The following is a 25,798-nucleotide window of genomic DNA, read 5'->3' as shown; positions in this document are numbered from 1 at the left end:
CCTTGGGAGATCCCCAAGTGACTGCACAAAAAGGGATGAATTTTGAAGAAGAGCTCTCTCCTTCAACACAAGAACCTATTCAGGTTCAAGAAGATGAGGAGAGTACCGCTAATGTTGAAAAGACTCTTCCACTTTGCTCGCAAAGTCAAGTAGTCCCTTTTCCTCAAAGACTTGTTATACTCAAGAAGGATGAAGAGTTTGGCAAATTCTTGGAGAAAGTTAAAGAGATATGTGTTGAAGTTCCTCTTATTGATGAAATCTTACAAATGCCCAAGTTTGCCAAATTCTTGAAGGACATCATGTCAAGTACGAGAAGAAGAGGAAATATAGAGACCATAGCACTTACGGAGGAATGTAGTGCTCTTTTTGAAAAGAACGTTTCCCCAAAGCTAAAGGATCCAGGAAGTTTTTATATTCCTTGCAACATAGGAGCTGAATTTATTGAGAAAGCTTTTTGTGATTTAGGGGCAAGTGTCAGCCTCATTCCTTATTCTATTTGTAATAAATTAGGTCTCAAAAACTTTAAACTTACTACTATGACACTGTAACTAGCTGACCATTCCTGCAGGTACCCTATGGGTATAGTTGAAGACGTGCCAGTAGAGGTAGGTGGGAGTATAATTCCCATAGATTTTGTAGTACTTGGCATGGAGGAGGATCCAAAAATTTCTATCATATTGGGAAGACCATTCCTTGCCACAGATGGAGCTATTATTGACGCTAAAAACCATAAACTTGTTGGTGCGGGAAGCATCCGACAATCGAACCTAAGTTTTGATAATGGCAAAGGATTCAAAGTTAAGGTGTGTTGTGATCTAACATGCTTGACTAAGTGTTTCAGGAAAGTCCTAACTGTGGTTAGGCAGGTGAAAACCCTAGGGGGTGGTAACCCTATGCGGAAAGTCTGGGTGGGTCGAGTGCTTCAGGCAAAAGTCCTAGGGAGGGGTAATCCTAGGTGGCAAGTCCTGGTGTCGCGAACCAGGTGAAAAACTGGACCAGCCGGGAAGCGAAAGTCCAGCAAAAAGATCGAAAGCATCGAGCATCGAGCAAAAGTCCAGTCGATCTGGAGGATCGAACTGGCATCAAGTAAATCTCCTGAGTGGAGTAGGTGAGGACGCGTTCCCCGTAGAGGGAACGGTAGGCGTCGGGTCGACCTAGGGTTTCCGGTCGGAAATCCGAAGTCAGACTCGGACAGTCTGATGACTGTCAATCTCTTGATTTACTATATTTTATGTATGCTAACTTTGTCTTGCAGGGTATGCGTGTGTTTGGTGAACTAACATGCTTTGTAGGGACAAATGAGCAACTCACACCTCGGATGAACAGTTTCCGAGGCGCCTCCATGGAGCTTGGAGGTGCCTCAGGTGCAAGCCGAGGCCAGCTGTCCAGAGGAGCTGGAGGCGCCTTCATGGGGACTGAAGGTGCCTTGGACCGCGGCTTGGAGGCGCCTTGAGGTGGATAATGAGCAGCGGTCAAAGCTTGATCGACAGCAGATTAATCGGGATAAAACCATGGGTTGGAGGCGCCTTGGAGCTTAATGAAGGCGCCTTGAACACCCTTTTTAAGGGGGTCTCGACCAGTAGCTCAGAACAACTTATTACAAGTGATCCTCTTGCTACGTGCTGCTAAATCGACGACCCGGAAGTGCTGCGACTTGACACCGATGACCCGGAGCTTCGCTTTTTCATCCATTGTTGTCGGTATATGATTTTTGGTTTAAATTAAGTTATAAATTGTTATACTTGTAAACCTTATCGAGCTTATAGTTGTTGCCCACGGAAAGCGATCAAGGATCGCGGGCCTTTGAGTAGGAGTCGATCTAGGCTCCGAACGAAGTAAATCCTCATGTTCTTTTTGTTTGTTTTTCTTTATTCCGCTGCGTGTTTTAACTCCGATAGTTTTATGAATCGAACGAAATAGCCACGAGCGCTATTCACCCCCCTCTAGCGCTTCTCGATCCAACAATTGGATCAGAGCGGGGTCGCTTCGAATAGGTGAAACCACCTTTCATTTTTTCCCTCCAAAACTATTTTCAAAAAATTTATTTTCATCTTTTCACAATTGATTGTAATTAACGAAATATCGCATTTAGAAAATTTTGAAATAATATTTTTTATATTATTTTAATATTATATTTTTATTATTTTATTATTTTTTCTCAAAATTTGTAAATTGCTATTTCTATCTTTATTCTGCACTACTAATCCAAGACCAAGTCTTGGAACAAGCCTTCTTGTTTCTTTGTGTGTAAGATTTATTTCTCAAATGGCCCATCAAGAAGGCTACAACACTGCTCGTCCCCCGCTCTTCTCTGGAGAAGACTTCGGCTATTGGAAGTGCCAAATGGAGTCTTTTCTCAAGGCCCAGTTCGACATATGGATGATGGTCAAGACTAGATTTGAACTACCAACTGACGGAACTGGCAAATCAACACCATGCGAGAACTGGGATCCTATCCTAATCAAGAAAGTAGAGGTCAACACCAAAGCAACCTACACCCTACAGTGCGGACTAACAAATTCAGAGCTTGATCGAGTTGGAAAGTTCTCAAGTGTGAAGGAGTTATGAGAGAAGCTGATTGAGCTTCACCAAGGTATTTCTGATACGAAAATAGGTAAGCATGTTTTAATTAACGAATTATTTGAGCAGACTAATACTACTCCGGCCGAGAAAGGTGTTGCGTCATTTGCAGGTACAAGCAAGACGAAGAAAGTGTTAAAGGCAACATGGTCTGAGTCATCAGATGAATCTGAATCTGATGAAGAAGAACAAGCAAGCCTCCTCGCTCTACCAGTACTAGCACATGTTGCCGAAACCGAGTCCGAGCTTGAATCCGAAACCGAGAACGAATCAGACACCGAGTCTGAGCGAAGCCACGGATCCGTATCCATTTCTGAAGGACCCAACACTGTAAGTTCTATAATGTCTAGTATTAACCTAGATGACTCGGAAAACTTAATTCCTTACTTGCTTAAGAAGTTGGCCAAATCTAACGTCCGGGTCAAGTCACTTCTAAAGGAGGTAACAACCCTTAAAGAAGTGATTGACTCCAAATCTTTGACTGAACCAGTTCAGACTGGAAACTCAACTTAAGTTCAAAAACTTGAAGAAGAGAACTCCAGTATGAAAACTAAAGTCAAGGATCTGGAGAAAACACTAGAACAGTTTTCTTTAGGTTCCAAGAATCTTGACCTAATTCTTGGGACACAAAGAGCCGTTTATAATAGAACTGGTCTAGGATTTAAACCAAAAAGGAAATATAAATCTTACTTATCTCTTGTAGAAAGAACAAATAGAAAAATAGTCCAAGCATGGGCCCCCAAGTCCAATTTGATTAATTAAGTTGGACTTGGTCAATATTGGATCCCCAAGGATCAAATACACTACCTCGATAGACCATATCGAGGCTATGATCTAGAGGGAGCAAAAACAAAAACGATATTAATAAAACGAACTTAATTAAAAATTAAATTAAAATTCAAAATTAAATTAAAAAAAATCAAAATTAAATTAAAAATTAAAAAATTCATTCAAAATTCAAAATTAAATTAAAATTCAAAATCAAATTAAAAATTTGAAATTAAATTAAAATTAAAATTCAATTAAAAATTCGAAATTCAATTCAAAACATAGAAGGAGGATCCAGAATAGTTGGCACCCCCAACTAAACTACTCGATTGGGTAACCGAACTTAATCTACCCGAAATAGGTAAACAAGAGTAGACTACCCGACAGGGTAATTAAGGTTAGATTAAAAGGAGCTAGGTTTAACTTGACCCACGGTACTGGTGAAGTATTGGATGATAGTACATTGGGGAAGCTTAGTCATCGCATGTCTAGGAAGATATGGCTTCGACCTGGTGCATTTGGCTAAGTGGAACTGGCCGAAGCTACCCTTTATGGATCCTAACTAGTTAGACCAAGGTTTTGTACTAAGTTCAATGGGTAGGACTATTTGGAAAACCTCGAAGGCATGATTACTTTAATGATGTCATTGTGACTCACCATAGCCCAGAAGTTTATCCAAAGAATGTCTACTTGTTGAACCCAAAACTAAACTCAAATCTAACACAAAATTAAACTAAATCCTAAAATTGAACATAATTCATCTCACAAAAATTATAAGAGTACCTGATTGAAAATTTAGATCGGGTGAGATGACTAAGGAATTTAAAATTCAAATTCAAAATTAGATTCATAATTAATATTATTTTCAAAACTTATTACAAAAATCTTTTAAAACTTAATTTCAAAATTTATTTGAAAAATATTTTTAAAAATCTTTTAAAACTTAATTTCAAAATTTATTTGAAAAATCATTTAAAAATCTTTTAAAACTTAATTTCAAAATTATTTGAAAAATCTTTTAAAATCATTTTAAAAATATTTTAAAACTTAATTTCAAAATTATTTGAAAAATCTTTTAAATTTTTTTAAAAAATCTTTTAAAACTTAATTTCAAAATTTATTTGAAAAATCTTTTAAAACTTAATTTCAAAATTATTTGAAAAATCTTTTAAAAAAAATATTTTAAAAATCTTTTAAAACTTAATTTCAAAATTATTTGAAAAATCTTTTAAAAAATATTTTAAAAATCTTTTAAAACTTAATTTCAAAATTATTTGAAAAATCTTTTAAAAAATATTTTAAAAATCTTTTAAAACTTAATTTCAAAATTATTTGAATTTTTTTTTAAAAAACATTTAAAAATATTTTTCAAAATTATTTGAAAAATCTTTTAAAAATTTTAAAAAAACTTTTAAAACGTAATTTCAAAATTATTTGAAAAATCTTTTAAAAAATACTTTAAAAATAATTTAAAACTTAATTTTAAAATTATTTTAAAAATCTTTTAAAAAACATTTAAGAATCTTTGAAAATCTTTTTCAAAATTATTTGAAAAATCTTTTAAAACTATTTAAAAAAAGCATTTAAAACTTAATTTCAAAATTATTTGAAAAATCTTTTAATTTAAAAAATCATTTTAAAAATCTTTTAAAACTTAATTTCAAAATTATTTGAAAAATATTTTAAAAATCATTTTAAAACTTAATCTGAAAAAGTCTTTTAATCATTTTTTTAATAAACTTAAAATTATTTTTCAAATTAACATAAAGAAAATATTCAAAATAAACCTAAAGTTAGATCTTTGTTTCAACAAATACAAACTAAAAATTAATCACTTCACTTTCTTTTCATCAAGTGAAAACTGCTGCCCTCTAGGCAATCGACAAGTAGCTAAAGGTTAGACAATTGGTGAAGGAAATGGGGATATTAAGGTTAAGCATGCTTGTACTTTATGGCTCTGATATCTGATCAAGACAAGTTAGATAATTTGAATGCTATTTATCTTGACTCATGCTTGGATTTAAGGACCAACCGAATAAATAACCTAAATTAAATTTTCAGCTACTCCCTCTTCGCCCTAAAAATTAATAAGTTCTTACTCCTAATTTTTCAAATAAGTATTATTTTATTCAAATTAAGCTAAGTACCTTTTTAACTTAAGCTATATTTTCAAAATTCAATGTTTGCAAAAGGCTTAGCTAAGTAACTCATAAAGCAACTTTCAAATCTTCTCAAACTTAGCCACCTTTATAAATTTTAACTCTTAGATTCATTCTATACTTAGCTAAAAGTATTAAAAGCATATTTCTTTACTTGCAAAATTTAACTCATGGCTTTCAAAAGATTGTTGCTAAGTAAAATGGGACTTCAAATTTCTTTAAACATAATTTGGCTTCAAAAATCCTTTAAAATCTAGCTACGTTTTTTTCTAAATTTAATTAATTATTTTTTTCAATAAAATTTAATTATAAGCTAAGTAATACACAAGCATTTTTTCAAAGACTAAATCTGTTTTTTTCTAAAAACTTAAACCTTGCTTTCAACTGGCTTATTTTTTGATATATGGCAAAGGGGGAGAGTAGGAAATTCCAAAGTTTAAGCGTCACAAAGTTTAAGTGTTGCTTTTATTATGGGGGAGAGTAGGAAATTCCAAAGTAAAAAAATTCAAAAAGGAAGCCCTGTATTAAGGGGGAGCGTCACAAAGTTTAAGTGTTAGCTTAAGTTTTGCTTTTATTTGAATTTATATACTTAAGCTTGCTTACTTAAAACCTTTTAACATGTCTTATGCATTTGTTTTACTTAACTTTGAATTTGGGTTGCCATAATCAAAAAGGGGGAGATTGTTGGTGCGGGAAGCATCCGACGATCGAACCTAAGTTTTGATAATGGCAAAGGATTCAAAGGTGTGTTGTGATCTAACATGCTTGACTAAGTGTTTCAGGAAAGTCCTAACTGTGGTTTGGCAGGTGAAAACCCTAGGGGGTGGTAACCCTAGGTCATAGGGGGTGGTAACCCTATGCGGAAAGTCTGGGTGGGTCAAGTGCTTCAGGCAAAAGTCCTAGGGGGGTAACCCTAGGTGGAAAGTCCTGGTGTCACGAACCAGGTGAAAGACTGGACCAGCCGGGAAGCAGAAGTCCAGCAGAAAGTCCGGAAGCATCGAGCACCGAGCAAAAGTCCAGTCGATCTGGAGGATCGAACTGGCATCAGGTAAATCTCCTGAGTGGTGTATATGAGGACGCGTTCCCCGTAGAGGGAACAGTAGGCGTCGGGTCGACCTAGGGGTTCCGGTCGAAAATCCGAAGTCAGACCCGAACAGTCCGATGACTGTCAATCACTTGATTTACTATATTTTATGTATGCTAACTTTGTCTTGCAGGGTATGTGTGTGTTTGGTGAACTAACATGCTTGTAGGGACAAATGAGTAACTCACACCTTGGATGAACAGTGTCCGAGGTGCCCCCATGGAGCTTGGAGGCACCTCAGGTGCAAGTCGAGGCCAGCTGTCCAGAGGAGCTGGAGGCGCCTTCATGGGGACTGAAGGCGCCTTGGACCACGGCTTGGAGGTGCCTTGGAGTGGCGTTGGAGGCGCCTTGAGGTGGATAATGAGCAGCGGTCAAAGCTTGATCTACAGCAGATTAATCGGGATAAAACCTTGGGTTGGAGGCGCCTTGGAGCTTAATGAAGGTGCCTTAAACACCCTTTTTAAGGGGGTCTCGACCAACAGCTCAGAACAACTTATTCCAAGTGATCCTCTTGCTGCGTGCTGCTAAATCGACGACCCGGAAGTGCTGCGACTTGACACCGACGACCCGAAGCTTCGTTTTTTCATCCATTGTTGCCGGTATAAGATTTTTGGTTTAAATTAAGCTGTAAATTGTTATACTTGTAAACCTTATCGAGCTTATAGTTGTTGCCCACAGAAAATGATCAAGGATCGCGGGCCTTCGAGTAGGAGTCGATCTTGGCTCCGAACGAAGTAAATCCTCGTGTTCTTTCTGTTTGTTTTTCTTTATTCCGCTGCGTGTTTTAACTCTGATAGTTTTACGAATCGAACGAAATAGCCACGAGCGCTATTCACCCCCCCCTCTAGCGCTTCTCGATCCAACAAAACTTTCTTTGGTAATTGGTAAGGAAAGGGCGGAATATGATTTATCTAATGCCTCTAACCATGTCTCTTCTCTTTTAAATGTTTGTAGCAGGGCAAACATTTACAAAGTTGAGGAATGGAATTTCCATCCTCACGGGATGCCACCAAACGAGAGTATACTTTGGTGGAAGATGTTGGGAGAAGGCCTCCCAACGAAAATGAGAAGTACATCTGCCTTCCACGGGCGAGAAAAAGAGAGGAATGATCATATTGGTTGAGCTAAAGAGCCTAAACAAGCGCTTCTTGGGAGGCAACCCAAGGGTTCTTTTAGTATTTTTAGTTTCAGTTTTCATTTTATTGTTAGTACTTTTAAACTTATTTTTACTTTTGATTTCAGGTTGAAATTTTGCTTCCATGAGATGGCCATGACTTCTTCATGGGCATGGAAGTATTGGAGAAGCAAGGAAGGAGTGAAATTATCCTTTGGGAGAAAAACAGAGCTTGGCCGTGTGTCATACACGACCAGGTATATCTTGTAGAGAAAGGAGATGCTAGGGCCATGTCTACAAGACACGGCCATGGAAGGTCTCCCGAGAAGAGAAATTGCCCGGTCGCGTACCAGACATGGCTGTGTAGTGATTCCAGAGGAGGAAAGAGTCTCGGTCGTGTCCCACACACGGCCGTGTAATGACTCGGAGGCAAAATCTGCACTGCCCATGTCATCCAACACTGCCGTGAGAGATTCCTCGAGAAGAAGAAAGAAGAGGCTGTGTCCCAGACATGACCGTGCAAATTCATCCGAGGAGGAGATGGCTGTGGCCGTGCCAATTGGCGCAACCGTGCAAATTCACTTGAGACGAAGATGGGCATGGCCATATATGTCTCAGACACTGCCGTGTCCACCGCACACCCCTCTCTTTCTCCTCTTCCTTTCTCATTTCCTTATCTCTAGGGTTTCAAACTACCTCTTCTAATTTATTCCTCTCATTCTTCTTTTAAAGGCTCAATTTCTTCTACCATGGAAAATGTGATCAAGGAGATTTCACCCACAAGAAAAGGGAAGGAAAAGATGGTCACAACGAAAGAAAGAAGCTCTCGCTTCAAAGGTATCTCTAACAACTTTGGTATCATTTTTTCTAGTAATAAACAACAACTTAGATATTTTCCTTTATGTAAACGCGCTCTTTTGAGTACTAAATTTGTGGATGATACAACTTTGGATACATTGGGGGTTTAAGGATGATATAGATTGGTTATTTGGAAGAATAGGTTGGATTGGGTTAATAAATATGAAATACCCTACTTACCCTAGAATTGTTTTCAAAATTTTGAGCTCTATAATAGTTGATAATGTTCAAGGTGGGGGGAACTAAAATTTTGATTACTTAATGAAGATTATGAATGGACATTAAGTGATTTTATTATTTGTTATGAATTGCCAAAGGATGGTGTGTGTATGATCTTACCTAAATTTGTGAATTCATGTTTTTGGCAACAAATTTTTGAACAATCACATTTTAACCCCCATAATTCTAGAGCTCCACATATTATTAATCCCATTTTTAGATATGTTTATTTAGTTATGAAAAATACTATATTTGGGAGAGAGGATAAAGAGGGGTTAGTAAGACTTGTGGCCTTGTATTGTTTATGAGCAATGGTTGAAAATGTTGCAATTAATTCTAGTTATTTCTTTCTTAAGCATTTGGTAAAATTAGGAAAATCATATTCTACTACACCTATTGTTTTAGGAGGATTGTTAACTCAAATAGCTTTGGTGTTAGGGTGTGATTTAAGTGAATTAGAAATGATTGATAATTCTTGTAGATTAGACTTGAATTCATGTTTAACAACAAAGATGATAAGGCATGAAGAACATGGATATAGTCTCCTTATTAAGAACAATTTCCCTTTAAGATTGCCCAATCATGATCTCACTACCATTCATATTAAGGAAAATTGGCAGTTAAAATTAGCAAGTCAACATTCTAAATTGTTGTCAACTTTTGTTTTAAGAAATGTTCCTTTGGTTAGTTGTGATGTTCATAGTTTTAATTTCAAAGAACTTCATTCTGTTTTGGACAATATTCATAACGATTTAGACTCGACTAGCAATTTTCTTTCAAGTAAAGAACGCATGGAAGAGGAACAATTTAAAAAATTACAAGAATGTTTTAAAAGTGAGAGAGAATTGTGTGAAAATATTTCTAGAATTATGAATTCTTATAAAACTCAAATGGAATTTAATGAAGATTTTAGAGGCTTTATGAAATTTTTGCAGGATGATATAGATAAATTGTTTGAATATTATAAGTTTTTTAGAGATGAAGTAAGATGGTTTATTAATGCCTTTCCCGTTCCCCTTCCTGAATTTCCTGAATTATCACCTCCTCCATCATATTAATTTCATCGGGACGATGAAAAGATTAAGTCTGGGGAGGGGGTGTTTTGAAAACCTAAATTTTTTTTGCATTTTTTGTCTTGTTTTGCATTTGTTTTTGTTTTGCTTAGATTATTTTGATAGTCATTTGACTATCTTTTGAAAACCTTGAGGCATACATCTTGAGAACATCAAACTTCACTTATATACTTTCTTGTCTTTTAGTAAAAATGTTAGCACGTTTATTATCTTGATTCATGATATTTTAAATGATGCTAGTAGTATGCTTAGTGTATTTCTTTACTCTATCTTGGGTAGCATGAAATAAGCTAAGTATCATATGGAGATAAGTTTGAAATTTGGCTTGACCTTAAGGATCTTACCTTCACTATACTTGAGATTGGATAGTTGATATCATTGACATAGTCATGATTCATCTTGTTTGTTTAGTACTTGGTTTCCATGGTGATTTCTCAAACTTCATTTTGGTTACTGGATGATGCTTAAATTATGTAAGCTCATTTGGAAAAATCAAAATATCCCAACATTTGTGCTAAAAGTACATTTGTAAATAAGTTTTGCACAATGTAAATACTTATATATAAAATAAAAAGTGAAAAAGGTGAATAAGGGATATAAAAAATAGTTGTTGTGACTGGAATCTAGTAAGTCACTCCTTTGAGACCGAGTTGGGTTACTGGGGAAATGACTGCTTAGCTTCTCTTGAGATTGAGCACGCCTTTGAGACCCTGGGTTGGTTGAGAAATATGAACCAAGTGTGTGGCAGGTAAGTGCCTATCACCGGAAACATTAGGAACTCATTTGGATGACCACTTGGCCAGGACATAGATTGAAACTTGAAAAATTTGGGTCACTTTTTGCACTGTGCACAAGATACTTATGCTTGAGCCATACTTGACTTGTTCCCTTGATCATGCTTGTTAATGAAACTTTTTTATAGAGTTAGGAAAGTACATTAGGGATTATGAATGCATTGTAGGGCATATGAATTAAGATTACGATATTTTGCTTAAGGACAAGCAAAAGTTTAAGTCTGGGGGTGTGATGTGCGTAGATTGTATACGCTTGTTTAGCTTGTTTTAACACACATTCACGTATTTTGCGCATGCTTTATCTATGCATTTTCGTACTTCCAGCTTTTCTTTTAGCATATTTACTCTTTTTTGTTCGGAGATATGCTTTTGTGCATTTTCTGTACGCAGGAGTCGTATTTGGAAAGGAATTTATGATCGAGGCCAAATCTACGAGCTAATGAAAGGAGGAAGACACCACTTTGGAGTGCCACATGGCCATGTCGGGGAGAGTGACCTAGGCCGTGTGGTGATGCTCACCCATGCAGCATTGGCAGAGCAGGGCAATGTCCAAGCCATGTGGTGATGATCACCCGTGTAGCTTCTGCAAAAAAGGAGAAGGTCACAGCCGTGTGTGCATCACACGACCATGCCAATTTTGAAGCCAAGAGAGCCATGACCGTGTAGATTTACACGGCCGTGCAAGCCTTCCAGAAGCCAAACAAACCCTGGCCGTGTCCTAGACACGGGCGTGCATGAGTTCCAGAACCGGAGGTAGTACATGCCGTGTAGATCTACATGACCGTGCAAGGATGACAGTGGAAGAACATGTCAGGACCGTGTACATCACACGGCCGTGTGAGATGGGCAGTGAAGAGAATGACCTAGGCCGTGTCTCACACACGGTAGGGTCTTGGGGTCGTGTGGTGCCCAAAATCTCTACTCTATATAAGGGCTTCTTTCATCATTTGAAGGGGGAGTTCTCCCTTTTGGTGGAGAACAAGATTTAGGTGATTCCTCACCTTCTTGGAGGGATTTTTCGGTGATCTAAGGGCAGATCTTCAACAAATCGACTCCAAGAACGAGGATTGGATCCGAAGACTTTTCTTTATCATAGATAAGCTTTTCTTCCATTTCTCTTATTGGATTTTGGGATCAAGATGCTTATGATCTTCTAGTCTTTGGATTTCTTTTCTTGTTCTATGGATTAGATCTCCTTGTTCTAGGATGGAGGGAGTATTTGTAATATGATTTGATGTAAACTCTTGTGGATTTACCAATTGCCTATTTCTATGATTTTGTCTTGTTTGTATCCATTTGATCTTGTGTGGATTGTTGTGATTGGACTTAGTTACCATACTTGATTGAATTCTTGAGTATCTTGTGCATCTTGTAGAGGTAATTCCTCATTTGATTATCCGAGGGACATATGTGACGGACAAGTCCGTGTAAGGACGCTTGAGGGATAATCTTGAAGGTGAAATAGGGTTATTCAAGGGGGTAGGATAGATTGTATGCATTATTATTTTATATCTTGATATGGGTTGAGAAGTAATGAATTTCTATGTTGATTATCCAAGGGATGCACATGACAGGCAAGCCCGTGTAAGGACATCATAGGAATCATTCTTAATTGATCACATTTAGATATAAATTTTAGTCCTAATCCGGTTGTCTATTGCAAGAGAGAATTGACAACCTTCTACAAATAATGGACAATTGAGGAATAAGATTTGGTAGATCATTTACATTTAATATCATTACAAAGAAACCAAAACTCCTAGAACATCCTTTTATCATAGCCCTTATTCCTGTTTCTAGGCTTTTACTTCTATGCTTTACTTTTCATAGTTGCACTTAGTTTTATAAATCAATTGATTAGTTGTTTAGGTAATTCATGTTGAGATGTCTTTAGTGGTTATAACCAGTCCCTGTAGATATGATATCTTTCTTTATTACTGACGATGTATACGTACACTTGTGGATCGTTAACATCAGTGTTCCGGCGATTCGTGACCAGTTGCTCGGGCGATTCGCGATCAGTTGCTCCGGCGACTTCCCGTCGTCCCCTCTTCGTCCGTGGCAACCTTTCTTGCTCTTTGTAAGCTTTCTTCGATCTTCTCGTAGTTCTTTCAGATCTTCGCTTCTTTCTCACGTTTATCGCACTTTCTGTCCTCCTATCAAAATCCTGTTCTTGTTTTTCGACCATGGCTAGCTCTTCTTGCCCATTTGACCCCGCTCCTGGTCTCTGGTATAGTACTATTGAGACAAGATTTGATGCGGGCAACGTCGAGAACCTTAGGAATATCTTTGAGATCCCCTCTGACCATGATCTAATCTTGGTCGATTCATCCAATCGGCTAAATAATCCATCGGCCGACACTATTTGTCTTTTTCGAGGCCAATTTGTGGTCGACCTTCGATTCCCGATCCACCCCTTTATTCTTGAAGTTTGTAACTACTTCCGCATCCCCGTTCCATAGATCATCCCTAATTCTTTTTCCTTGCTGTGCAGCGTTGTCGTGTTGTTCCGGCTGCACGACATTCCCCTAACCCCTCAAGTCTTTCATTATTTCTACTATCCCAAGCAGTCCGAGCTAGGGACCTACCTTTTTCAATCTCGAGTCAGCCTTGTATTTTTTGACAAAATGCCAACTTCCAATAAACATTGGAAGGAGTATTTTTTCTTTCTGCGACTTCCCGAACGACCGAGCTTTCAGACGCGCTGGCAGGTCGGACTACCCCATCAGTCGAATTTGAAGAAGTACAAGAGCCGATCGAATTATCTTGATGCAGCGAACATGCTGGCTGGTCAGAAATATGACATCCATAAGCTACTGCTGGAGGGTGTTATGTATATCTTTGGGTTGAGTCTGATCCGCGCGAGGCTCCCGAGTGGCTTAGGTATGAGATTTCTTACCCTTTTCCCTAGAATCTAACAGATTTCTTCTTTTATTTTGCAACTGAAATCATGATGCAAGCATGTGCGACCGATCTGCCCAAGCTCAAGGACGCTGAAATCGAGGTAGCTGCAGCAAAGGAAATGGCGAGCCTCGGCTTGATGTCGGTCGGCTCCCACGAAGACATGTTGGCGGAGAGCGCGGGGGGGGGGGGCGCCTACTATGGGCGAAGGCGACACCGGTCGGACGACCAGCATAGAGGTGGCGGGTGATCCGCTCCCCTCTGGAGCGCAACCTGCCGCCCAGACCGGAGGCTCAGGGTGTTTAGGCGATGGTGAGCCGCTCGTCAGGCGCAAGACACGCCACACGACCACACCTTCCCGATCCACCACCTCGGCCGTGAGACCCTCCGGGCGAGGGGGTACATCGTCTCCCGCGATCGTCCCTGAAACAGTGGAGGCCACTTTGGCCGATCTGCTGCTGGAGCCTATCGCCGCGTAACCGATCGTGTCTATACCTCTATCCCGAACCCAATAGAGGCCACTGCAGTCCAGGATGAATCCTGCGTCGACTGCTGCTTCCGGTCTGGTGGTCTCCTCGTCGTCGGACCCAAGCGGGCGACGATCGGTGACTGCGACCCTCAACCTTCCACTAGAGGATTACCTTGAGTAGTGCGCCCGCCAGACCATCCCCGAGCATAAAATTCTGATCCGCGGGCCACTTGCCGATATTTGGGAGGAAGCGAGGGCCCGAGCGGCTACGATGTCCCCGGGACAGCTCGGCAACAGCCACCTGCAGATGCCCACCGGGGTACGTATTTCGCTACCAATTCACTAGTTACCTCTGATAGGTGCTAACCTTTTTTTGTTCCTTTGTAGTACTGGGTGGAGAGCGTGGCCATGTGCCAACGACTCACCTTTGTGGAGGATGAGCTGAAGAAGCTCAAGCTTTCAGGCGGTGCATCCTCTTCCCAGGGGCCATCACTTGCCGAGCTGCAAGCTAATTTGGAGAAGGGAAACAAACTCTTGGAGGTCGAACGGAAGAAGTCCGCCGACCAGGCTATCATGTTGGGTCGACTTGAGGGGCAGCTGAAGACTTATGACAAGAAGATCGAGCTAGCCACAACCAGAAAAAACTGTGCCATTGCCTACCTGGAGTTGAAAAACCAGGAGGCTCGGTCCTTCGCCCAGAAGCTCAAGGAGGTGGAAGACTTACTGGCCATTGAGCGAGACGACCGCTCGGCGGGGGAAGATGCTCTTCGGGGGCAAGTGCAGACCCTCGAAGACGCTCTGGTGGCTTCCCACGATGCTTTGAAGACTTACCAGGAGGTTGAGCCGAGTCAATTTGAAATGATGAAGTAGGAGTACCTCCACTTGGACAAATTTACCCACAAAGTCGTCCATCGGATCGTCTGGGTCTTCGAGCTGGCGATCGACGGGACGCTTGGTCAACTGAAGGTGAGTGGTCACCTCCCCGATGCCCTGACGGATGGCATCATCAACCATAGCTAGCTGAACATTTCGATGCTCGATGACGTTTTCGATTATCTTGAGTGAGGTAGTCCTATAAGAGTTGTTCGTTTTCCAGTCTGAATGTATGCTCATCGCTCGACGGTGCCCCTTTTTGATTAATGGATATTCGCTTGTTCGACGAGCTTTCTTTTTATAATTCTCCTTATATGTTTTCCCTCGCTCCTTCCGGTCGACGATAAGTGCTAGTCTCCCATTGCCTTCAGTGAAGCATTTGACAACATGGCCCTGAGCGAGCAGAATATTCGAGGGCTCGGATTGCTGTTTGACCCTAGATTAATTCAACTGTTCTCTTGGGTTTAAGGTCGCCGCTCGACCGTCGGTGGAGACTAGGGTTCAATATTGCCTCTCGATAATTTGGCGAAGACGTGGTTTTAAGGTCGCCGCTCGACCGTTGGTGGAGACTAGGGTTTAACGTCGTCGTTCGACGATTTGGTGAAGACGTAGGTTTAAGGTCGCTACTCGACCGTTGGTGGAGACTAGGGTTTAACGACGCCATTCGACGATTTGGAGAAGACGTGGGTTTAAGGTCACTGCTTGACCGTTGGTGGAGACTAGGGTTTAACGTCACCGCTCGACGATTTGGTGAAGATGTGGGTTTAAGTTCGCCGCTCGACCGTTGGTGGAGACTAGAGTTTAACGTCACCGCTTGATGATTTGGCGAAGACGTGGGTTTAAGGTCGCCGATTGACTGTTGGTGGAGACCAGGGTTTAACGTTGCCGCTCGATGATTTGGCGAAGATGTGGGTTTATGGTCGCCGCTCGACCGTTGGTGGAGACTAGGGTTTAACGTTGCCGCTCGACGATTTGGCGAAGATGTGGGTTTAAGGTCGCCGCTCGACCGTTGGTGGAGACTAGGGTTTAACGTCGCCACTCGATGATTTGGTGCGCCGTTAAGCCTGAAATTTTGAGACCCTTTCAAGTTCTTTTCTAGTTATCCTGCAGCCAGAGTACAGGGCTATCAGGATACAGAGATTGACTACTACATGAGCGCACCTCTTATCCGGCTCGGTAGGGCTGGAGATAATTTGTGCTCCATTGCCGTTCCGGTCGTCTCTCATCCTCATCCTCCAAGTAGTAGGTACCCGAGCGAAGCTTTCCCACGACTTTAAAAGGCCCACCCCAGGGAACTTCCAACTTCGAGATGTCGTCAATCGGCTTTACTTTCTTCCACACCAAGTCGCCGACCTAAAATGATCTTGGGATCACCCTTCGGTTGTAGCTCTACCTCATCCTTTGCCGGTAGGCCATCAGCCGTACTGCAACTTTAGCACGCACCTCGTCCACCAAGTCCAGCTCCAAGAGCCTCCGCTCAGAGTGGTCCTCACTGTAGTGTTGTATCCGATCGAATTCAACGTCGACCTCGATGGGGACGACTGTTTCACTGCCATACACTAAATGGAAAGGAGTTGCTCCTGTCCCCTCCTTGGGAGTCATGCGGATCGTCCATAGCACACTGGGGAGTTCCTCTACCCAACTTCCTCCGAGATGGTCGAGCTGAGCGCGTAGGATCCGCAAGATCTCTCGATTGGCGACTTCAGCCTGCCCGTTGCTTTGATGGTATGCTACAGAGGTGAAAGCTTGCTGGATGTCATATCCTTCGCACCATTCCCTGAGTCTACGCCCAGCGAACTGTCTTCCGTTGTCAGAGACGAGCTAGCACGGGATGCCGAACCGGCAGACGATATGTTGCCAAACGAACTTCATGACTATCTGCTTGGTAATTCTGGCTAGCGGCACGGCTTCTACCCACTTTGAGAAGTAATCCACCGCGACGAGCAGGAACTTCCAGTAACCCATCCCCACGAGAAACATCCCTCCAATGTCCATGCCCCACTGGTCGAACGGGAAAGAGACTATGGACGTCTTCATCTCCTCGGTCGGTCGGTGTGAGAGGTTATGGTATCTCTGGCAGGACAGGTAGGTGGCCACCGTCCGAGCGGAGTCCTCCTATAGGGTCCACCAGAAATATCCGGCCAATAAAATCTTCCTTGCTAACGATCGACCGCCGGCCGGGTGTCCTCCGCAGGATCCTTGATATACCTCTTGTAGTATGTAGTCGACATCCTTTGATCCGACGCATTTGAGCAGAGGCCTGGAGAAGGCCTTCTTATAGAGCTGATCTCCTATGAGGGTGAACTGACCAGCCCGTTTCCTCAATAAGCAAGCCTCCTCCCGATCGGCTGGCGTAGCCCTTGATCGCAAGAATTCAACTAGAGCCATTCTCCAATCACTTGGGAAGGAGAGTCCCTCCATTCGGTCGACATGAGCCACTAAAGATACCTGCTTGATTGACTGTGGTATGACGATCGGCGATAGCGAGCTCGCTAGCTTGGCCAGCTCGTCCGTAGCTTGGTTCTCCGATCAGGGGATTTTATGTACAACGACCTCCCGAAAGTTGGCCTTCAGTTTTTTGAAGGATTCAGCGTTGAGTTTGAGACGGGCATTACTTATCTCGAACGTCTCGGTCAGCTGCTGGGCGGCTAATTTTGAGTCCGAATGGATGAGGACCTTAATGGCTTTGACGAGCCGAGCGGCTTGCAGGTCGGCTATCAGCGCCTCGTATTCAGCTTCATTGTTTGTTACCCTATAGTCCAGCCGAACGGACAGCTGCATCCGCTCTCCCTGGGGGGAGATGAGCAATATACCGACCCCACTCCCCTGCCGAGTAGACGAACCATCCACATATATTTTCCAAATGGCTTCAGGCTTAGGATTGTGTACCTCAGTGATGAAATCCGCCAAGGACTGCGCCTTGATGGTCGTTCGGGGCTGGTATTAGATGTCAAACTCGTTGAGCTCCGTAGTCCATTTGATTAGCCATCCAGATGCTTCTAGATTTAACAACACCCTCCCCAAGGGACTATTGGTCATTTTGATGATGGAGTGGCTGAGGAAATACGGGCGAAGCCTCCGAGCGACAAGTACTAATGCGTAATCCTACTTCTTAAGACCGGTGTAGCGGGATTGAGCGTCTTTCAATATATGACTCAGGGAGTACACTGACCGTTCCTCGTCATTCAGCCTAACTAGTGCTGCGCCGACCGCATGCTCGGTTGAGGATAAATAAATTTTGAGTGGCTCGCCGACAGTTGGCTTAGCCAATATAGGCAATGAATTGGGGTACTCCTTCAGTTCTTCGAACGCCTGGTTGCACTCCTCGTCCCATTAAAATTTGGTGGCTCGACGTAATATCTTGAAGAATGGCAAGCTCCGGTCAGATGACTTGGAGATAAACCGAGACAGTGCAGTTATTCGACTAGTGAGACGCTAGACTTCCTTTAGATTTCTAGGAGGCGACATGTCCTGTAGTGCCTTCACTTTGCTTGGGTTGGCCTCGATGCCTTGTTCGGTGACAATGTAGCCCAGAAACCATGCACTTTTCACACCGAATAGACACTTGTTTGGATTCAGCTCGATCCTATACGCCCTAAGTGTTTGGCAGGTCTCCTTGATATCTACACATAAGTCGGCTACTCGGAGGAATTTGATTAATATATCATCGACGTATACCTCCAAGTTGTGGTCCATCTGTCGTCAGAATACTTTGTCCATCAGCCTTTCATAGGTGGCTCCGGCGTTCTTCAATCCGAATGACATGACATTATTACAATACGTGCCATCAACCGTAATAAAGCTGACCTTTTCTTGATCTTCCCGGGCGAGGGACACTTGGTGGTACCCTTGATATGCGTCCAGCATGCATATCAGCTCGCACCCAGCAATGGAGTCTACCATCTGATCAATCCGAGATAGAGGGTAGAAGTCCTTTGGGCATGCCTTGTTGAGGTCCCGGAAGTCGATGCAGACTCGCCACTTGTTACCCAGCTTCGAGACCAACACTACATTCGCGAGCCAACTTAGGAATTGAACTACTCGCACGTGGCCGGCCTCCAACAACTTCTCTACTTCTGGCCGGATGATCAGATTTTGCTTAGCGCTAAAGTCTCTCTTCCTTTGTTTCATCGGACGAGTGTCCGATCAGACGTGGAGTTGGTGTTGTGCGATGCTTGAGAAAATCCTAGGGAGCTCGTGCGTCGACCACGCGAACACGTCGTGGTTTTGCTGGAGACAAGCGATCAGCTCTGCCTGCTGTTCAGCTTCCAAGTCGGACGCTATGAAAGTTGTTATTTCCTCTCAGCGAGGATAGATTTGCACTTCCTCTTTCTCCTCATAAACTAGAGTAGGTGGTTTTTCAGTGATGGCGCTTACCTTTAGTCTGGGAGCCTTTCGAGCGGATCTGGCCTCGGTCTTGACCATCTCAAAGTAGCAGCGCCGAGCGGCTAGTTGGTCGCCTCTAACTTCTCCAACCCGATCGTCCACCGGGGATTTGATCTTTTGGCAGTAGGTTGAAACTATCGCTTGGAACTCATTGAGGGCCGGTCGACCCAGGATGACATTGTAGGCTGAGGGGGCATTTACCACAATGAAGGTCGTGGCTCTGGTCATCCTGAGCGGTTCTTCTCCCAATGATATTGCCAACTTAGTTTGGCCGATCGGATGCACCTCATTACTAGTGAACCCATATAATGGGGTTGTCATTGGCAGTAGCTCTCCTCGGTCAATCTGGTGCTGATCTAAAGCCTTCTTGAAGATTATATTCACCGAGCTTCTTGTGTCAACAAAAACTCGGTGGATAGTATAGTTAGCGATTACCGCTCGGATGATGAGGGTGTCATCGTGAGGGACTTCTACGCCCTCGAGGTCCCGGGGCCCGAAGCTGATCTCGGACCCGTTCGCCTTCTCTCGGCTATAACCTACAACGTAAATTTTCAACCGCCGAGTGTATCTTCCGGGCTCGGTTAGAATCACCGCTGGTTGGTCCGCCAACGATGATGTTTATTTCTCCTCGAGCAACATTACTTCTGTTTTCCTCCTCTCGAGCAGATGGTCTGCTTCGCTCATGTGTGGCTCGAGAAGGGTTAATGCTTCCCCTTCGCTGATGATGCTGTTATCGCTCGGGTGATCTTCTTGCGTCTTCCCACCGACCCATGGATTGATGCCCCAGTCGCTGATCAGGAGAAGGAGATAGTCGACGGTAGCCCCTTGGGGCTGGTCTAGCAATTGGTATCAGGCCACGACAATCGCATGTGTTGTGCGACGTCGACTGGTGGAAGGAACAGAACATAGGTGTCCATACCTTGCCCTTCGATGCCTTTTGCCAGCTGGAAGCCATATGCTACACGATATGCACCCTCATTTCCTGGTGTGGTCGACCTTCAGCTCTTGGCCCCCTCGGCGGTTGGTGGTTGTTTGGCGGTCGCCGCTCGATCGACACCGCGGGTTTGACTGGTGCCTCCTTCCTTCTTGCGGCTTGGGCTTCCTTCACGTTTATATACTCATTAGCCTTCTTGAGTATATAGTCGTAGTCGTAGGGCAACTTCCTGATGAGCGATCAGAAGAAGTTTCCCTCTATGAGCCCCTGGGTGAAGGCATTCATCATGGTCTCAGATGAGACCGAGGGGATATCCATAGCTACCTGATTAAATTGTTGGATGTATGCCTGGAGAGCTTCTCTTGGTCCCTGCTTCAAAGAAAATAAGCTGACGCTCATCTTCTGGTAGCGCCGGCTACTCGCAAAATGATGTAGGAAGGCAATTCAGGAATCCTTGAAGCTTTGTATCGATCTATCTGGCAATCTCTTGAACTATCATTGTGCCGAGCCGGAGAGTTTAGTAAGGAAGACCTGACACTTCACCCCATCTGTGTATTGGTGAAGGGTGGTCGCGTTGTCAAGCTTACACAAATGGTCGTCTGGGTCGGTCGACTCGTTGTACTCTCCAATAGTCAGCGGATCATAGTGTCTCGGCAGAGGGTCCTGCAGTATCGCTTCGGAGAACTGACGATTGATCCGTTCGGGGGACGTGTCACCTCAAGGTGCCTTGACCTTTCGGGCATCCCGAACGGGTGCTTCATCTGAAGAGGGTCTACGCTCTTGATTCGCTTGTGCGATTTTCGAGGGTGTCTAGAACAAAGCCCAGTGGATTGGTATCGGGGCGGGCGGTGCCTCTCCATGGGTGTCGATCGACCCTCTGTTTTGTCCCCAAATAGAGAGCTGTTCGGTCGATCCTCTTGCGCCGCTCGACCTCCCGATGCCGATGTCGCTTGCTGCGCCAGTCGATCGGCTAGCGCCTTTTGCTATTGCTGCTCAACTATCTTTTGTGCTCAAGCTTGTATGAGCAAGTTGAGCTCCTCCTGGGTGAGTGTCATCATGTGAAGTCATCTAGCGTCTTCCATATTCTCGGCTCGGATGCAGGTGCGTTCCCATAGACGGTGCCAAATTTGATCCTATCCAAGAGTCAAAGCTATGGATGTCGGGGGACGTGGCGCTCTTGTTGACTATTGGTGGACTCTGAGTCAGAGAGACCTGTAACCATAGCAGCGTCAGTGCCTAGCCAGGGAGGGGTTCCTCGGCGATGACCCTCTGACGCTCAAGTCAGTCTCCGATGATGTATAAGTGAGGGAGCAGAGAAGCAGAATAACAGTAGCTACAGTAAAGTATGCATACCTCCATCGAATCTTGGAGCCCTTTATATATAAAGGGCTCCGGGGAAGCGCGTGCACGCTTCTCAAAGCTTTCCCTGAAAGGACATGTCAGGAAAGCGTCCCTAACACCATACTTCAATGACCCGGGCATATCTCTGACATGACAGTGGAAGCTTCCGCCGTACGATCCTCTGCCTATCCATGCCGCCTCGTCTGTCGATGGTGCGAGTTCCCAAGAGGATATCGGTTGATCCTCCTTTTGTCTATTAGTGGACCGAGCGGGATGGCCGCTCGGGCAACCCTTGGTCATTCGGGTGGTCTAGCCCTTCGGCCGAGCGGAGTGGTCGCTCGGCCAGCATTCCACTATCAGAGTTCCGTTGTGCTATGATTCTTTTTCACCAGCTCCGAGGTTTGATGTAAGTCTGAGCGAGCAAGCCGCTCGGCGTATGTCTTGCTTTGAGCATCGAAGCTTGGTGCCTGGCCAAGTTGTGGTGATATATGATCAGTACTTCTTTGTCCCGGTCGGGCGAGTGAGTTGTCCGACCGACCAATGATATATGGATGTTGACCGCTTAGACTTTGACTTCCACCATGACCATGACCCCCTGAGGGGTGGACCCTTATCACTAGATCAACATCCATTCCTTATCCATCTCATCAATAAACCTTTTTCATTTGTATGAAATAATTATGAGATTTTATCAAAATATATATGTGTAAGAAAATGCCACATAATAAATAAAAAATTTAAATATAAAAAATTGATTCCTAGCTACATTATTATATTTTAAACAAATAAATATAACGTGTAAAAGTAGTATTTACTAGCCATGTCAAAGTATTATTCACACAGTCGAAAGACTGATATTTTTTTTGCTTTTTTAGTTTAATATATTTAATAATTATTTTTACATCCATTCATTCTTGTTACCCGTATCAATTATTGTCTCTAATGATGTACTAGTGTCAAAAGATCAAATAAAATATATCAATGTCGAGAACTAAATAATGTGCATTTCATGTAAAGCAAGGGTGACAAAACTAATAGAATTGTATTAATATATACATGTAACACACAAGATTAGTTAATTCTAAGCTAATTAATGTGTTCCAAATCAAGATAAGAAAATGGAAGGTGTTAAATTATACCATCAAGATAAGAAAATGGGAGATGTTGAATTATACCATGGATAGCGTGCTTGTGAATAGAAACTAGTAAAATACTTGATCATTTTATAAAGAAGAAAGGCATGGCTCTTGGAGTGCAATTATCATAGGACAAATCGAAGCATTAAGTAATCAGAACAATAAAAATCTTTTACTTAAATCGCTCACAAAAAGAGGATGTGAAATTATAATTATTAATCCAACTCCTCCACCGCACTCTATAGAATCGATCATCCCTAACCAGCTCTGTTAAATTATAATTAATTTGTGATATAGGAAGAGTTTAAGAGAAAATAATAATAATTTAATACACTTAACTCCAAAATAATTTCTAAAATGTTCTCATCTTTGATCCATTTCTAAAATGAGCATTTAAGTGCTCATACTTTGTAAGTGAACAACAATCAAAGCCGAACAAAGTTCACAAAAAGTGAAAGCATCGAGCACTGTCACCCAAATAAGTTTAGGGACTTAGAGATTAGGGTTACCTTTGGCTTTGAGATTTTGGCTTGATGTAGAGTGTGGAGGGGTTAGCAGAGGGCTTTCTTATGTTAGTTCCTTGGAGGCCGACAAAAGGGGGGTGAATTGCCTTACACAAAATAAAACAAACAAAACCTTTTTCGAACTTTATATCTTAATAAACACTTGCATAAAAAGTAATAAGTAGTAAATTAAAGAGAAAGGCATAAAAGGAGTTACTTGATTTACAATCAGATGATTACTAATCCAAGACGTTGAAAAGCCCACTAAAATCTCCTTCAGGCGGAGAAACCTTTTACAACTGTCAAACCTCACAATTACAAGGCTAAACTTAAATAGAATAGTTTACATATCTTATTTTTACCTTCTGGAATTAGGGTTGTATTTATAGCCTTGATCGGGGTATCTGGAGGGGTTCCAGGTGTCTGGAGGGGATAAAATTTTATCTCCGTCGCAACAAATCGTGACAACTGGCATTTCGATAAAGTTTCTGGTTTGGGCACCTTGACTCGCTCGGAGCACCCGGACCAGGCTAAACCGGCTCAACCAGGGCGTGAGCAGGGCGTGAGCCTGGGGGGTCGGGCGGTCCGGGTGGTCTGGGCAGTCCAAGCGCTTGGAATAGCTCCGCGCGCCCAGAGCATAGTCAACCTCTGATTGACTTTTCCTCCGGGTCTTCTGCTCCATCTCCGCTCGGTTGGGTGATTTTGGCCATCAGGAATATGGCTCACCCGAATCCATTTTCTGGCCTTCTCGAGCGTCCTTCCGCTTCGGCTTCTCATCCCTTGAAATCGTCATGCGCTTCCTTCTCGTTCACTAGCGTACTCTTCCACAGCGCCTCATCCCTCAGACGCACCGAGCCCGTCGGCTCTCTCCTGTGTCGTCTTTCTCGCTAGTTGCGTCTTTCGCTCGACTTCTTGTGCTCCTAAGTTCCTGCACACTTAGATACAGGGGATCAAAATATAACAGGACTTAACTTGACTTGGTTGATCACATCAAAACTACCATGGGAAACTAACAATCTCTCCCTTTTTGATGTGAGCAACCCCAAGTTAAGTTAGGGTAAACCAAAATAAATAATAGAAAACTAGTAAGTACAGAAAAAAATATGCAAAAAGCAAGTTGTATCCTCCCCCTATACTTAATCTCTAATTCTCCTCCTTTGATCACATTAAAAATAGGAGTAAGCATAAAATGACTTGGAAATAAATTTGAAAACAAAATCTAAGGGTTAAAAAGTTAGTGACTACTAACCAGAAAAATCATTAAGTTTTAGTTTCAAAAATCTGGATATTTATAGACAATTTTAGTAAAAAAAATAATATTAGAATTATATTTAATTTTTTAAAAATTTTGAAAAATTTTTACAATAGTGTAGTAGAAATATCAAAAGCTGTGAAAAAGCTTTCGCAAAATTATGAAATGAATTTAATCAGGAATAAATTATTTCCTAAAAAAATTAAATTTTTGAAAAATGTTTAAAAATGATTTTTAGGCTCAAAAAATCGGGAAATTTTTTTTGAAGATGTAACAGAGAAAGTATTTTTACAATTTTTTTTTCAAAAATTGAGAGAAAATAGAATTTTTAATATTTAAAATATGATTTTTGTAAGAAAAAACATAGAAAAATAATGCAATGGTCAAAAAATTCAAAATTTTTTTCTTTGATCAATAACATGATAAGAGTTTACAAAAAAAATAAATTTTGTAAAAAAAAAATAACTCTGTAAAGTGATTTTAAATTGAAGAATACAATTTTTGTTAAAAAAATCATAAAAAATAATATAGTGTTCAGAAAATTATGAAAAAATTTCTACAGATGAGTAAGAAATCCTGTTTCTTAGAAAAATTAAATTCTAATTAATTTATAAAAGAAAGCATGCAAAGTTATTTATTTAGAAATAAAAAAAACTTTTAATTCAATTAAAAATAAGGCATGCATTTAATCTAAGTATAATTTTGGAACCTAACATAAGTTCTTACCTATTGGATTGATTAAAAAAATTTTGGGAACATATTTACATGACAATTTAAAAATTTTTCCCTTATGGTATCTAAAATGCCAATTAGCCCTTGAAAATTTTTAGAAATTGAAAGAGTAACATTCGAACATGTAGAACTTTTTAATTTTTGTATTTGTTCTTTTAAAATTTCAATTTCTATTTTCAATTTTTTGAAATCTTATAATCAACAAGATGTTGCTAGGGTTCCTTTTAAATTATTATTTTCTTTTAATAATTTTTTATTCTCAATTTCTAATTTACAGGAAGTTTTAGACAGAATTTTTATAAACTTAAATAACTTATCAAGCGGCAGAGATCGTACTTGACTTACCTTGTCGATCTCATCATCTGAGGCTCCCCTTGTAGAGCTGCTCTCTTCTGGCATTGCTCCCCCTTTATCGATGCTCATTGCAGAAAAGCTTGCTTCATCTTCTTTTTCTTGGTGGCTTGCCATTTGCGCAAGTTCGGCGTAGACTTCGATTTTTTATTCTGATGAAGTTTCTCCCCACATCACCTTTAGATTCTTGTGCCTTTTCTAGGTTGGTCTCTTGTCTTTGCTTGTGTCCTTGTACTTATTATTTAGTTTTGGACAGTTGTCTTTCACATGC

This window comes from Zingiber officinale, chromosome 9B (assembly GCF_018446385.1).
Source record: "Zingiber officinale cultivar Zhangliang chromosome 9B, Zo_v1.1, whole genome shotgun sequence".
In the NCBI taxonomy this organism is placed as follows: Eukaryota; Viridiplantae; Streptophyta; class Magnoliopsida; order Zingiberales; family Zingiberaceae; genus Zingiber; species Zingiber officinale.
This window is presented reverse-complemented; position numbering follows the sequence as displayed.